This window comes from Arachis ipaensis, chromosome B9, assembly GCF_059453495.1.
Source record: "Arachis ipaensis isolate K30076 ecotype BB chromosome B9, ASM5945349v1, whole genome shotgun sequence".
In the NCBI taxonomy this organism is placed as follows: Eukaryota; Viridiplantae; Streptophyta; class Magnoliopsida; order Fabales; family Fabaceae; genus Arachis; species Arachis ipaensis.
In genome coordinates this window covers 68450898-68462975 of record NC_142444.1, presented here as the reverse complement: position 1 = coordinate 68462975, position 12078 = coordinate 68450898, and the positions used below count along the sequence as shown (strand labels likewise).

The 12078-nt window shown below is 38.9% G+C and overlaps 1 non-coding gene across 1 annotated transcript; it reads left to right on the top strand.

Moving 5' to 3' along the window:
- The first annotated feature begins 811 nt into the window (after nt 1-811).
- Nucleotides 812-882, top strand: TRNAC-GCA (transfer RNA cysteine (anticodon GCA)). The gene has a single exon. It is a non-coding gene; the product is annotated as a tRNA-Cys (tRNA).
- Nucleotides 883-12078: the final 11196 nt, after the last annotated feature.

The following is a 12078-nucleotide window of genomic DNA, read 5'->3' as shown; positions in this document are numbered from 1 at the left end:
TTTCAGCTTGATGATTCTCTGAGGTGGGTAAAACTTGGCTAGAAATTCGCTCACCAAATCATCCCAATTGTTGATGCTCTCCTTGGAAAAGGTTTCCAGCCATTGGGAAGCATTGCCCTTTAAAGAGAATGGGAATATAAGTAATTTGTAGATGTCAAGATGTACCCCATTTGTCATGATAGTTTCACAAATCCTCAAGAAAATAGACAAATGTTGGTTGGGGTCTTCAAGAGGACCACCCCCATAAACATAATTGTTCTGCACCAAAGTGATTAGTTGAGACTTCAATCCAAAGTCATTTGCATGAACATTTGGGATGAGGATGCTGCTCCCATAGTGTCTAGGATTGGGGATAGTGTAAGAGACGAACACCCTTCTTGTAGGTTGGGTATTGTTGGTTACTCTTTCTTCATGCACCCTATCCTCCATGACTTGCACAATCACAAATAAACCAAATGAAAGCTGGACATTCTAATGCTAGAATGTGGTTAGAGGGTTTGGTAACACAATGTGTCAAACAGTTAATATGCTTAAAAGAAAAACAAAAGAAAATTGCTCAATCTAAATTATCACCTACTTAATCATTGTCAATCTAAATCAATCCCCGGCAACGGCGCCAAAAACTTGATGAGTGAAAATCGATTCCACACAAACTCACCGGCAAGTGTACCTGGTCGCATCAAGTAGTAAAACTCATAAAAGTGAGGTCGATCCCATAAGGATTGATGGATCAAGCAATTTTAGTTGGGTGATAAATTTAGTTAAGCAGACAATTGATGATTTGAGTGAAAGTTGAGTAACATATCGTTTTGGCGGCATGGCTGAGCGGTAAGGCGGGGGACTGCAAATCCTTTTTCCCCAGTTCAAATCCGGGTGTCGCCTGATCGACAAGAGAATTGAATTTTGACCTTTTAATTAAAAAAATGAGAGGAAAAAAGAATTTATCTGTAATGTTTTCCGACTCTACTAGAAATCTGATCAAAACTTGTTTGATGTTTGCAAGAAAACTAGAGTGCAGAATGTAGATTGACAGAAAAGTAAATTACAGGAAGCTTAAATGGCTGAAACTTAAAGTGCAAGAAATTAAAAGAGCTGAAACTTAAATTGCAAGAAAGGTAAATGACTGAAACTTAAAGTGCAAGAAATTTAAATTACTGAATCTAAATTGCAAGGAAACTTAAATGGAATGAATAATAAAGGGAATTGGGTGCTGGAATTCAAAACGGAAATGGACAATTCAAATTGAAATGAAATCAGAGAAATCTAAACTGCAGAAAATCAAAGTAAATGATTCATCAGGGATTGGAGATATCCTAATCCTTCATAAATCAATGGGTCTCAACTCCTTTCTCAATCATATGAGTAGATCTTTGGTGGATTGAAATTGATTGGATCCCAATTCCTTGGCAATCCAATTCTCTAATCACAATCAATCTTGCCAATTCCTTGATCTAATTGTCATGAGAAGAGTTAGAGCACATTCTCTCATCCATAAGCCACACTAACTCTCAAGATCTCAATTCCTCCCGAATAGTGTTGATCAAGAGAGTAGTGAAGGATAAAGCTCCAATTCTAATGCAAGTGATTCCCCTTCCGAGTCTCACACAAGCATTCACTGAATTAAGCCCCCTTCCGGAGTGAGTAATTCAAAATCAAAACAGAAGATATCCTATAGCTACCTAAGCGGATTGAGAAGAAGAAGAATTTCATTGATTCATTGGAATTTCAATAGAGCTCCTCTCCCTAATAAATTTGGGAGTTAGTTCATCATGGCTCTAATACAAAATAGAAAATAGAAGAATTGCAGAAATGAAAAATACACAGAATGCAGAATTCCCCAATTAGGGTCTCTGCCTCACTGGCCTTCCAGATCTGCCAGCCAGCCTTTTTTTTACAAATCAAATTCTCCTCTATTTTTATACTTTCCAATTCAGTCTTCCTGTACGTGGATTGGGCTTTTCTGGCCTTTGTTGAGGTAAGTCAGAATGGGTCTTCAGTTGGTAAGATGGTGATGCTTCCAGGAGAATGTAGCGTTCTCAAAGAGAGCGCAACGCTCGTTCACCAACGCATATGAGTCTCCCACGCGTGCGCGTCGTTCTTCACTTTTGTACCATCGACGCGTACGCGTCACTTACGCGTGCGCGTCGTTTCTCTTTGTAGCCCATGTCATGCATACGCGTGATGCACGCCCATCGTCCCTGGAAGCACTCTCCAAACGAGCATAGCGTTCGTGCAAAGAATGCTACCCATGCGTACGCGTGACCTACGCGTACGCGTGGATAGAAAAACATCACTTCCACGCTGTAGCTTCATTCATGCATGCGCATGCTTGTTCCCAAAATGTCACATCCACGCGTACGCATCATGCACGCGTACGCGTCGATGGCTAAACTTTAAATCCCAACTTCGCGCTTTGTCTTAGGCGCTCGTTTGAAGAATGTAGCGCTCTTTTTTGTAACGAGCATAGATCACACCCACGCGTACGCGCCATGCACGCCTACGCGTGGATCTTCCAAAAAGCTTCACCGACGCGTAAGCGTCTTGTATGCGTGCGCGTCGCTAGAGAGCGTAGCGTTCTTTGAAATTGAGCGTGGCGCTGCCCTGCATCTTTCCTTGCCTCTTTTCATCTGTTTGCAATCAAACATATGCACTCAAAGCCTTGCCAAAATCATAAGATTTGCATCATTTCATAAAAATCAAATAAATCTTGCATAAATCTCATGATAATGTATAAAATTAACAATGTTTGATTGAATCAAGATAATCACGAAATTCTTATTCAAACACTAACTTATTGCCTAATAAATGCATGAAAACTAAGTAAAAATAACTAAAAATGCTTGTGAAACTAGCCTAAGATGACTTGTCATCAGGGAGCACTGACTGGGCGTTCAACGCCCCAAATGGTAGCAAAGCTGGCGTTGAACGCCAGCCAAGGGCATAGTGCTGGGTGTTCAATTCCAATGCAGAGGGCAGGGAATCTGAATTTCCTAGCCTCTCAAGACCAGTGACTCCCACAACATCTTTACCTACCCCACTTGTTCCCTTCTTTCATTCACACTTTCCCATACACTCTTCCCTATAAACCCTACCCCAATCACATCCATATCACTTTCCAAAACCATAATAACTCCTACCAACCCCTACCCACTTTAAAATCAAATTTTCCTCCCATTTAACCCACCCATGACCGAACCTAACCCTAGCCTACTCTTATAAATACCCCTCTTACTAAACCGTCATACACACACTTCATACACATCAAAGCCCCCTTGGCTGAATTGCTTTCTCCCTCCATCTCCATCTATTTTCTTCTTCTTCTACTCCATTCTTCTCTTTTGTTTATTTTTGCTCGAGGACGAGCAAAGCTTTTAAGTTTGGTGTGGGAAAAGCGTTGCTTTTTGCTTTCCATTACCACTTATGGCACCCAAGGCCAGAGAATGCTCTAGAAAGAGGAAAGGAAAGACCATAGCCGCCATCTTCGAATCTTGGGAGACGGAGAGATTCTTCACCAAAGCCCACCAAGACCACTTCTATGAAGTAGTGGCAAAAAAGAAGGTGATCCCTGAGGTCCCTTTTTGGCTTAAGAAGAATAAGTATCAAGAAATCTGAAGAGAGATCCGGAGAAGAGGTTGGAAAGTCCTAGCCAATCCCATCCAGGAGGTTGGGATCTTAATGGTGCAAGAGTTCTATGCTAATTTATGGGTCACGAAAAACTATGACATTAGTGTGAACCCAAATCCCAAGAAATGGAGCACCATGGTCCAAGGGAGAATCTCAGACTTTAGTCTGAAAAGTGTGAGGTTGGCGTTTAACTTGTCTTTGATGCAAGGAGACCCATATTCTTACACTAGAAGAGTCAACTTTGATCAGAAACTAGATCAGGTGCTCTCAGACATCTGTATGGAAGGAGCACAGTAGAAAAGGGATTCCCAAGACAAGTCTATTCAACTGAGAAGGCTTGACCTCAAGCCCGTAGCTAGAGGATGGTTGGAATTCATTCAACACTCTATCATCTCTACTAGCAATCAGTCAGAAGTGACCATTGACAGAGCCATCATGATTCATTGCATCATGATTGGGAGTGAGGTGGAAGTACATGAGGTGATACCTCAAGAATTGTACAAGGTAGCTAAAAAGCCTTCCACCAAAGCAAGGTTGGCATTCCTTCACCTCATCTGTCACCTATGCAATTCAGCTGGAATTCTCATAGAAGGAGACATCTTCATTGAGGAAGACAAGCCCATCACTAAGAAGAGGATGGAGCAAACTAGAGAGCATGTACATGAGCCTGTGCAACCGCTTCAGCAAGAAATCTCTGAGATACCTCAAGGGATGCAATTTCCTCCTCAAGGCTATTGGAACCAATTGCATAATTCTCTTGGAGAATTAAACACTAATATGGAGCAATTGAGGTTGGAGCATCAAGAGCATTCTACCATCCTCAATGAAATAAGAGAAGACCAAAGGGCTATGAGGGAAGAACAACAGAGACAAGGGCGTGACATTTAAGAGATTAAGCACTACATTGGATCCTCAAGGAGGAGTAGTAGCCGCTATCACTAAGGTGGATTCGTTCTCTTAATCCCCTTTTCTTATGTTATTTTTCTATTTTCTGTTATGTTTTTAATTGTCTGTTCTCTTGTTCTTATTGCATGATCATTTCTATCTATGTCTTAAAGCTATAAAATGTTCTATATATCTCTCACCTTACTTAAAAAAAATTTATTTGAAAAGAATTGAGAGATACATGAATTTCGAGTTTATTTTAAGAATAGTTCAATTATCTTGATGTGGTGGCATTGCTTTTGTTTTATAAATGTATGAATGAATAATGCATATTTGAAGTTGAAATTAAGAAAGTTGGCTCTTGAAAGAATGATGAAAAAAGAAAAGTATTATTGGTAATCTGAAAAATCCAAAAATTGATTCTTGAAGCAAGAAAAAGCAGCAAAAAAGCACTAAAAGAAAAAAAAAATATATATATATATATATATATGCTTGCGAAAAAAAAGAGCAAGCTGAAAATGAAATAAAAAGCAAAAAAAGCCACTAGCTCTTTAAACCAAAAGGCAAGAGCAAAAAGCGAATAACCCTTTAAACCAAAAGGCAAGAGTAAAAGGATCCAAGGCTTTGAGCATCAATGGTTAGGAGGGCCTACAAGTAGTAAAATCCTAGCCTAAGCACTCCAAATGGAAAGTCTCCCTAACTATATGCTTGTGGTGTGAAGGTGTAAAGTAAAAAGTTTGAGACTGAGCAGTTAAAGTTGTGATCCAAAGCAAAAAGAGTGTGCTTAACAACTCTGGACACCTCTATCTGGGGATTTTAGCAAAGCTGAATCACAATCCAAAAGGGTTCACCCAGTTAAGTGGCTGTGGCATTTATGTATCCAGTGGTAATACTGGAAAACAAAGTGCTTAGGGCCACGGCCAAGACTCTATAAGCTGTGTTAAAAAAAAAGAAGAACTAAACTAGGAAAGTCAATGATATCATCTGGATTCTAAGTTCCTAAAGAGACCAACACTTCTGAGTTTCAACGGATAGTGAGATGCCAAAACTATTCAGAAGCAAAAAGCTACTAAGTCTCGCTCATCTAATTGAAACTGAGCTTCATTAAAAAACTCTGAGATTTATTGTATCTTACTCTTCTTTTTATCCTACTTTGTTTTTAGTTGCTTGGGGACAAGCAACAATTTAAGTTTGGTGTTCTGATGAGCGGATATTTTATAGGCTTTTTGCTATCATTTTCATATAGTTTTAGTATGTTTTGTTTAAGTTTTATTAAGTTTTCATAGGTTTTAGTGCAAAATTCACTTTTTTGGATTCTACTTTGAGTTTGTGTGGTTTTATGCAATTTCCGGCATTTTCTGGCTGAAATTGAGGAGCTGGAGGAAAGATTCAGAGACAAAGAAAGCACTGTAGATACTGTCCAGATCTGACTTCCTTGCATTCAAAAGAGCTTTCCTGGAGCTATAGAAGTCCAAATGGAGCATTCTTAATGGCTATGAAAGCTAACATCCAGAGATTTCTAGCAATGTATAATAATCCATACTTTGTTTCAGAATTGAAGGCCCAAAACTGGCATTCAACGCCAGCCTCCTGCCCTATTCTGGCGTCCAATGCCCACAGGAGAAGAGACCAGCATCCAATGTCCAAGAAGGACCCCTAGCCAGCGTTCAATGCCCTAGAGGCCTCCTAGCACGTGGATCTCAATCAAGCTCAGCCCAAACACTTACCAAGTGGGCTCCAGAAGTGTATTTAGCACTAAAAGACTGTTTTACCCTTCTTATGTAACCCTTAGTCATTAGTTTAGTATTTATAGGACAAGGATCACCCTTGTTCAAAACCTTATGCCATATTTTTGAATATTCTCTATCAATATGAGTTTCTAAACCTCCTAGGTTTAGGGGAGAAGCTTGATAAACCACTATTTTATGGTTTTTCTTGTACTCAATTGAGTGGTTTTTATCAACTCTTTACCCACTTATTCATACTATCTGCATGGTTTTACATTTGCCTTCCTAATTATGTGCTTTGATTGAAAACATGCTTCTTTGACATTAAGTTCCCTATGTTTAATCCTCTCTTATTACCATTAGATGCCTTGATATGTGTGTTAAGTGATTTCAGAGATTACAGGGCAAGAATGACTCAGAGGATGGAAAGGAAGCATGCAAAAGTGGAAGGAATACAAGAAGTCGGAGAAATTGCTAAGCTGTCCAGCTTGACCTCTTCGCACTCAAACGGCTATAACTTTAGCTACAGAGGTCCAAATGACGCGGTTCTAGTTGCGTTGGAAAGCTAACATCTGGGGCTTTGATTTGATATATAATATGCCATAGTTGCCCTGAAGCTAGAAGACGCGACCGCGTGCTCCATGCGGCCGCATCGCAGTGACAAAAAATCAGCGTGTTTGAATTCGCAACCAGCGAATTCTGGGCTGTTTTTGACCCAGTTTGCGGCCCAGAAAACACAGATTAGAGGTTATAAAGTGGCGGAATGCATCCATTCATGGAGGGAGGCTTTCACATTCACAATTTTAGGAGTAGATGTAGTTTTTAGAGAGAAAGGTTCTCTCCTCTCTCTTAGGATTAGGATTTAGGACTTCTCTTAGTTTTAGGAGTGACTCTCAATCCCAGGTTCAATGTTCTTTTATTTCTTTTCTCATTTTTGTTTATGACTCTCTATGTTTAGATTGATTTTCTATTTAATATATTTTGAGGTATTTCAGACTTATGATTGCTTTCTTTTATTTATATAAATAATTTGGATTTTTTCCCTTTTGGCTTTGGTTGAGTCATTGGTAACTCTTGAGTTATCAAACTCATTGTTGATTGAAAATTAGAATTCTTCAAGAATTACTTCAAGATCCAATAACTCTAACTTTTCCCAAGGAAAGACTGGGACCTGAGGATTCGAATTAATTCGTCCACTTAACTTACCTTCATAGTTAGAGGTTAACAAAGTGGGAGAAAAATCCAACTCTTATCACAATCGATAAGGATAACTAGGACAGGACTTCCAGTTCTCATACTTTGCCAAGAGTTTATTTTACAGTTATTATTATTTTATTTTACTTGTCATTCAACTAACTTTTTACCTTAATCCAAAACCCCAAAACATACCTTTGCATAACCAATAATAAGAACATACCTCCCTGCAATTCCTTGAGAAGACGACCCGAGGTTTAAATACTCGGTTATCAATTTTAAAGGGGTTTGTTATTTATGACAACCAAAACGTTTGTATGAAAGGACTTTTGAAGGTTTAGAGACTATACTTGCAATGAGGATTTATCCACAAATTTCTAGACCACGCAAAAGTTCCTCGCATCAATAAATTGTGCCGTTGCCGGGGAATTGCAAACGTGTGCCTTATTATTGGTTTTTGTAAATATATAAAAAAAATCAATTTTCAATTTTCAATTTTAAAAATTCAATTTTCAAAATTTAAAATTCAAATTTAAAAGAAAAAATTTTTTTATTATTAACTATGAGTTCTCACCCCTCTCGCTTCAAGTTTGATTCCAATGTTGTTGTTAGGAATAGAAACTATAATGAGAACAGGCATCAAGGTTGGAAGAATCAAAGCTGGGAGGAGCCACAAGGATTTGGTCAACCCTCATGGCAACAACCACCTCCAATGGACTATCAACAACCATTCTGTGATGCATATCAAGGCAATGGCTATGGTGAGAAATCTTTTGATTATCAACAACCACCACCATACACCTATGAACCCCCTCCTCAACATAACTTTCGACCACCATACTCACAAGCCCCTTTCCGCCATTCACCTCCATATGACCCTAACCCTCAACCACCATACCAACCACCTTATGAGCCATATGAACTATATATAGAACCACCCCAATTCCAACCCAATTACTCACAAGAACCACCACTTCAATATTCACCATCTCCATATCCATCAATCCAAGAGCACTATGATCCTATTTATGAAAGCCGAGTGCATCAAGAGACAAAGGATCGTTTCAAGGAAACAGTGGATCGATTTCAGGCAACCATTCGTCAATTGGAACAAGCGATAAATCAATTAGCTTTCCGACGTTCGGATACTCAAGGAACCCTCATGGCTTCATATGGGCAATCTAATGAAGAACGTAGCATGAAGGAGATATTAGAAACTCCAGTGAACAGTACGGAGCATGACTTTGTACTGGAACAAGTGGAGGAAGCCGGAATTATTGAAGAAGAAGAAGTGGTTGAAGACTTAGGAGATGCAAAACCTCCATGGGAAAGTCCAATCATAGTACCCCCTTCCAAGACGTTTGAAATTGATGCTGAGGAGGGTGTACAACCTCCAAGGCATATCACAGTTGAAGACTTGGAAGAGGTTGATCAAGAGATGGAGATTCAAGAAGAAGAAGCACAACCTCCCATGCCCTTGGAAAGCAATGAAGAGAAGATTGAATTGGAAGAAAGCTACCAAGAGGAAGAGGTTGAAATCGAAGAAGCTTACAAAGAGGTGGTAATTATCAGAGAAAAGCACAAGGGAGTGGAGCTTGCAATTTCATTAAAAATACCTCCCCCTAAGTTGCCATCATCCTTCACAACATTCAAGTGGGTAAAATTCCTATCCCTTAGATTTCTAATTCCACTTGAATATGGGCTACTGGAGACGGATGGTCAACTTAGAGCTCTTTGTAGCATTAAGAGTAAAAGGAAGATGGTCAGTGGTAAGAATTGTCCTGCAAGGTTCATCATGGTTGGAAGCTTTAAGTTTAAACGCAAAGGTTGGTGTAAAGCTCAACTGAATGGGTCTAAGAAGCTGTTTGGTAGCTGCAGTGAGAATTCAAATTACTTATCACCTAGTTGGAAAAATACAGATCCCGACAGAGATGGGTGTAAAAGCAAGATTTGGGATCCTGGAATCTGCTCTGACATTTGTCACCCCGGAAGCTTAAGAATCTGTTTGAAGCTTCTTAAAGGCTTTACATGCCTAGTTTGGGACCCTGGAGGTTGCTGGAGATACAAACAATGGTGGAAATTCCTGGATGCATTCAAGCACAAGCCACCATAACAGGGAGCTCACCAAATGTCCAACTTAAGGACTTTAACTAAAAGTGTTAGGTGGGAGACAACCCACCATGGTATGATCGTTCCTTTTTTTTTCTTATTTAGTTTTATTTGTTTTCGAGTTTTATTTTATTTTATTATATTGAACCTGGAGTTTTGCATCACATTCATATTAACACTGCATTCTGCATTTTTTTAGATTTAAAAAAAAAGGAGAGCACGCACGCGACGCGGCAGCGTCGTTGACGCGTCCGCGTCACCAGTGCAATGGGAAGAAAAGAAAACGAATAGAGAGTCACGCGAGAGCGTGGCTGGAGGCGCGCCTTTAGCATAATTTGACCCCACGCGACCGCGTCGCTGACGCGTCCGCATCATGTGGGAAAAATGGCTCCCACGCAACCGCGTCACCCACGCGGCCGCGTGCCCTGGATTTCGACATAAAAAGGGTGCACGACCGAAAGTTGTGCAAGAGTGGTGCTGGGTTGGTGCTACCGCACAAATTCTTCCCACACGGACGCATGGCTCACGCGTCCGCGTCATATCCCATGATGGCCACTCACGCGATCGCGTCGACCACGCGATCGCGTCACCTAGGATTTTGGCAATACAAAGTTTTGAACAGAGAGTTGTGCGAGCGCGAGGCTGCACTCGCGCCAATCGCTCAAATCAGGCCACGCGTCCGCGTGACCCACGCGTCCGCGTCACCTGACCTTATCGCGCACCATGCGACCGCGTCACCCACGCGTCCGCGTCGCCTACGCCGCACAACTCATCCAGATAAGCGCCAATTATCTTATCTTTTCTTTTCTAATCCTAATTTCTTCTATCTTTTCTTCTTTCTTCTTCCTTTTCTTACTTTCTTCTTCTTCATCTCTTTCCCTTCTCATTTTTCTTATCTTTTATTTTATTTTATTTATTTGCATACTTTCATTCATTGCATTTTAATTCTGTATATTTTTATTTTCTTTTCTAAATTTATTATTTTACCATTGGTGTTCACATGTTCTTATTCAACTGTTATATCTTTTCTGGTATTATCTTAGTGCTTATGACTTGTTTTATTCTGATTGGGTAACATTATTTAAATCAATGCTAATATTTTATGATACTTGTACTTCTTTTGCATTGATATGAACTTATACTATCTTGCATTACCCACATTTTCCTCTCCTTTGTTGCAAATTTTGCACCACTAGTATGCCATGTGCTTATATTGTTTTCTCACGTACATGTTGAAGCTTTCATGTAAATGAGACCCTTATCATTTGGCATTAACCCAACCATATTTCATTTATTTTCTTATCTGTATTATTAGGTTACCTTTCTTCCCTTTTTCTTTCAGGATGGCCACCAGGAAGAGAACCAGAAGACGTTTACATGGGAAGACAGACAAGTCCATCTGCAAAATCTTCGGAGAAAAGCGCCAGTTGGAATAGCCCGTCCACCTGCACATCTTAGCATGCACCGAGGACGGTGCAATCTTTAAGTGTGGGGAGGTCAATACTGATCTCCATGGGTTAGTTACCTTCTTTTCAACACCAATAATCTTATTTTCTTTATTTGTTCATTATTACATCTACATATTTGATTGCATGTTTATTTGATTTTGTGCATTTAGTTACTACTTGGTTAAAGTAATAAAATTCTTTTAAGACCCTATCTTTGAAAATTTTCACTAATTTAAATTAAAAAAATTTTTTATGTTAAAACTTGTTTGTAAGTTGTATTTGGAACATGAATTATAGCTAAAGAACACACAACTTGTGAGATTTGAACTTATTTACATGGTTATATTATTTAACAATAAATTTTTATTCTTGTGTGTTTTCCTCTCTATAATTGTAATCTTTGCTTTGTTCCATTCTATATGTCCATTATTTAGTATATTTACATGCTTGCATATGATTGAGGCCATTGTTTGATTTTAGCTCACTTATCCCAAATAAGCCTATCCTTTAAATCACCCTTGTCAGCCACTTTGAGCCTTTTAATCTCCATTTGTTCTGTATTTTACCACATCACTAGCCATAAGCAGAAAAATAATTAAATATCCGAATTGAATCTTTGGTTAGCTTAAGATAGGGATTGTGCAACAATTAAGTGTGGGGAAATTGTGGGAACATGGGTTAATAAGGGAATGTATCATGTTTCTAATTTATTTGAATATTGAGAATTCGGGAACCTACTCATGAAAAAAAAACCAAAATAGAAAAATAATAGAAAATCAATGTGCATTGATAAGTTATGTTTATTTCTCTACAAAAAAAAAAGAGAGAGAAAAATCCAAAAAAAATATTCAATAAATAAGTAAATAAATAAGGGGACAAAATTACCCCAATGCTAAGTTAATAAAAAGATCAATGCACATGTGATAAAAGTAAAGAAATATCAAAATTTTGGTACATGAGTATGAGAATCATATAAAAGTGGGAATTATGGGTAGCTAGGCATGAATTTAAAAGTATATAGAGTATATGTATATTAGGTGAAAGCTTAGGTTAATTAAAGATTCAATTTATAAAGCTCACTTAGCCATATA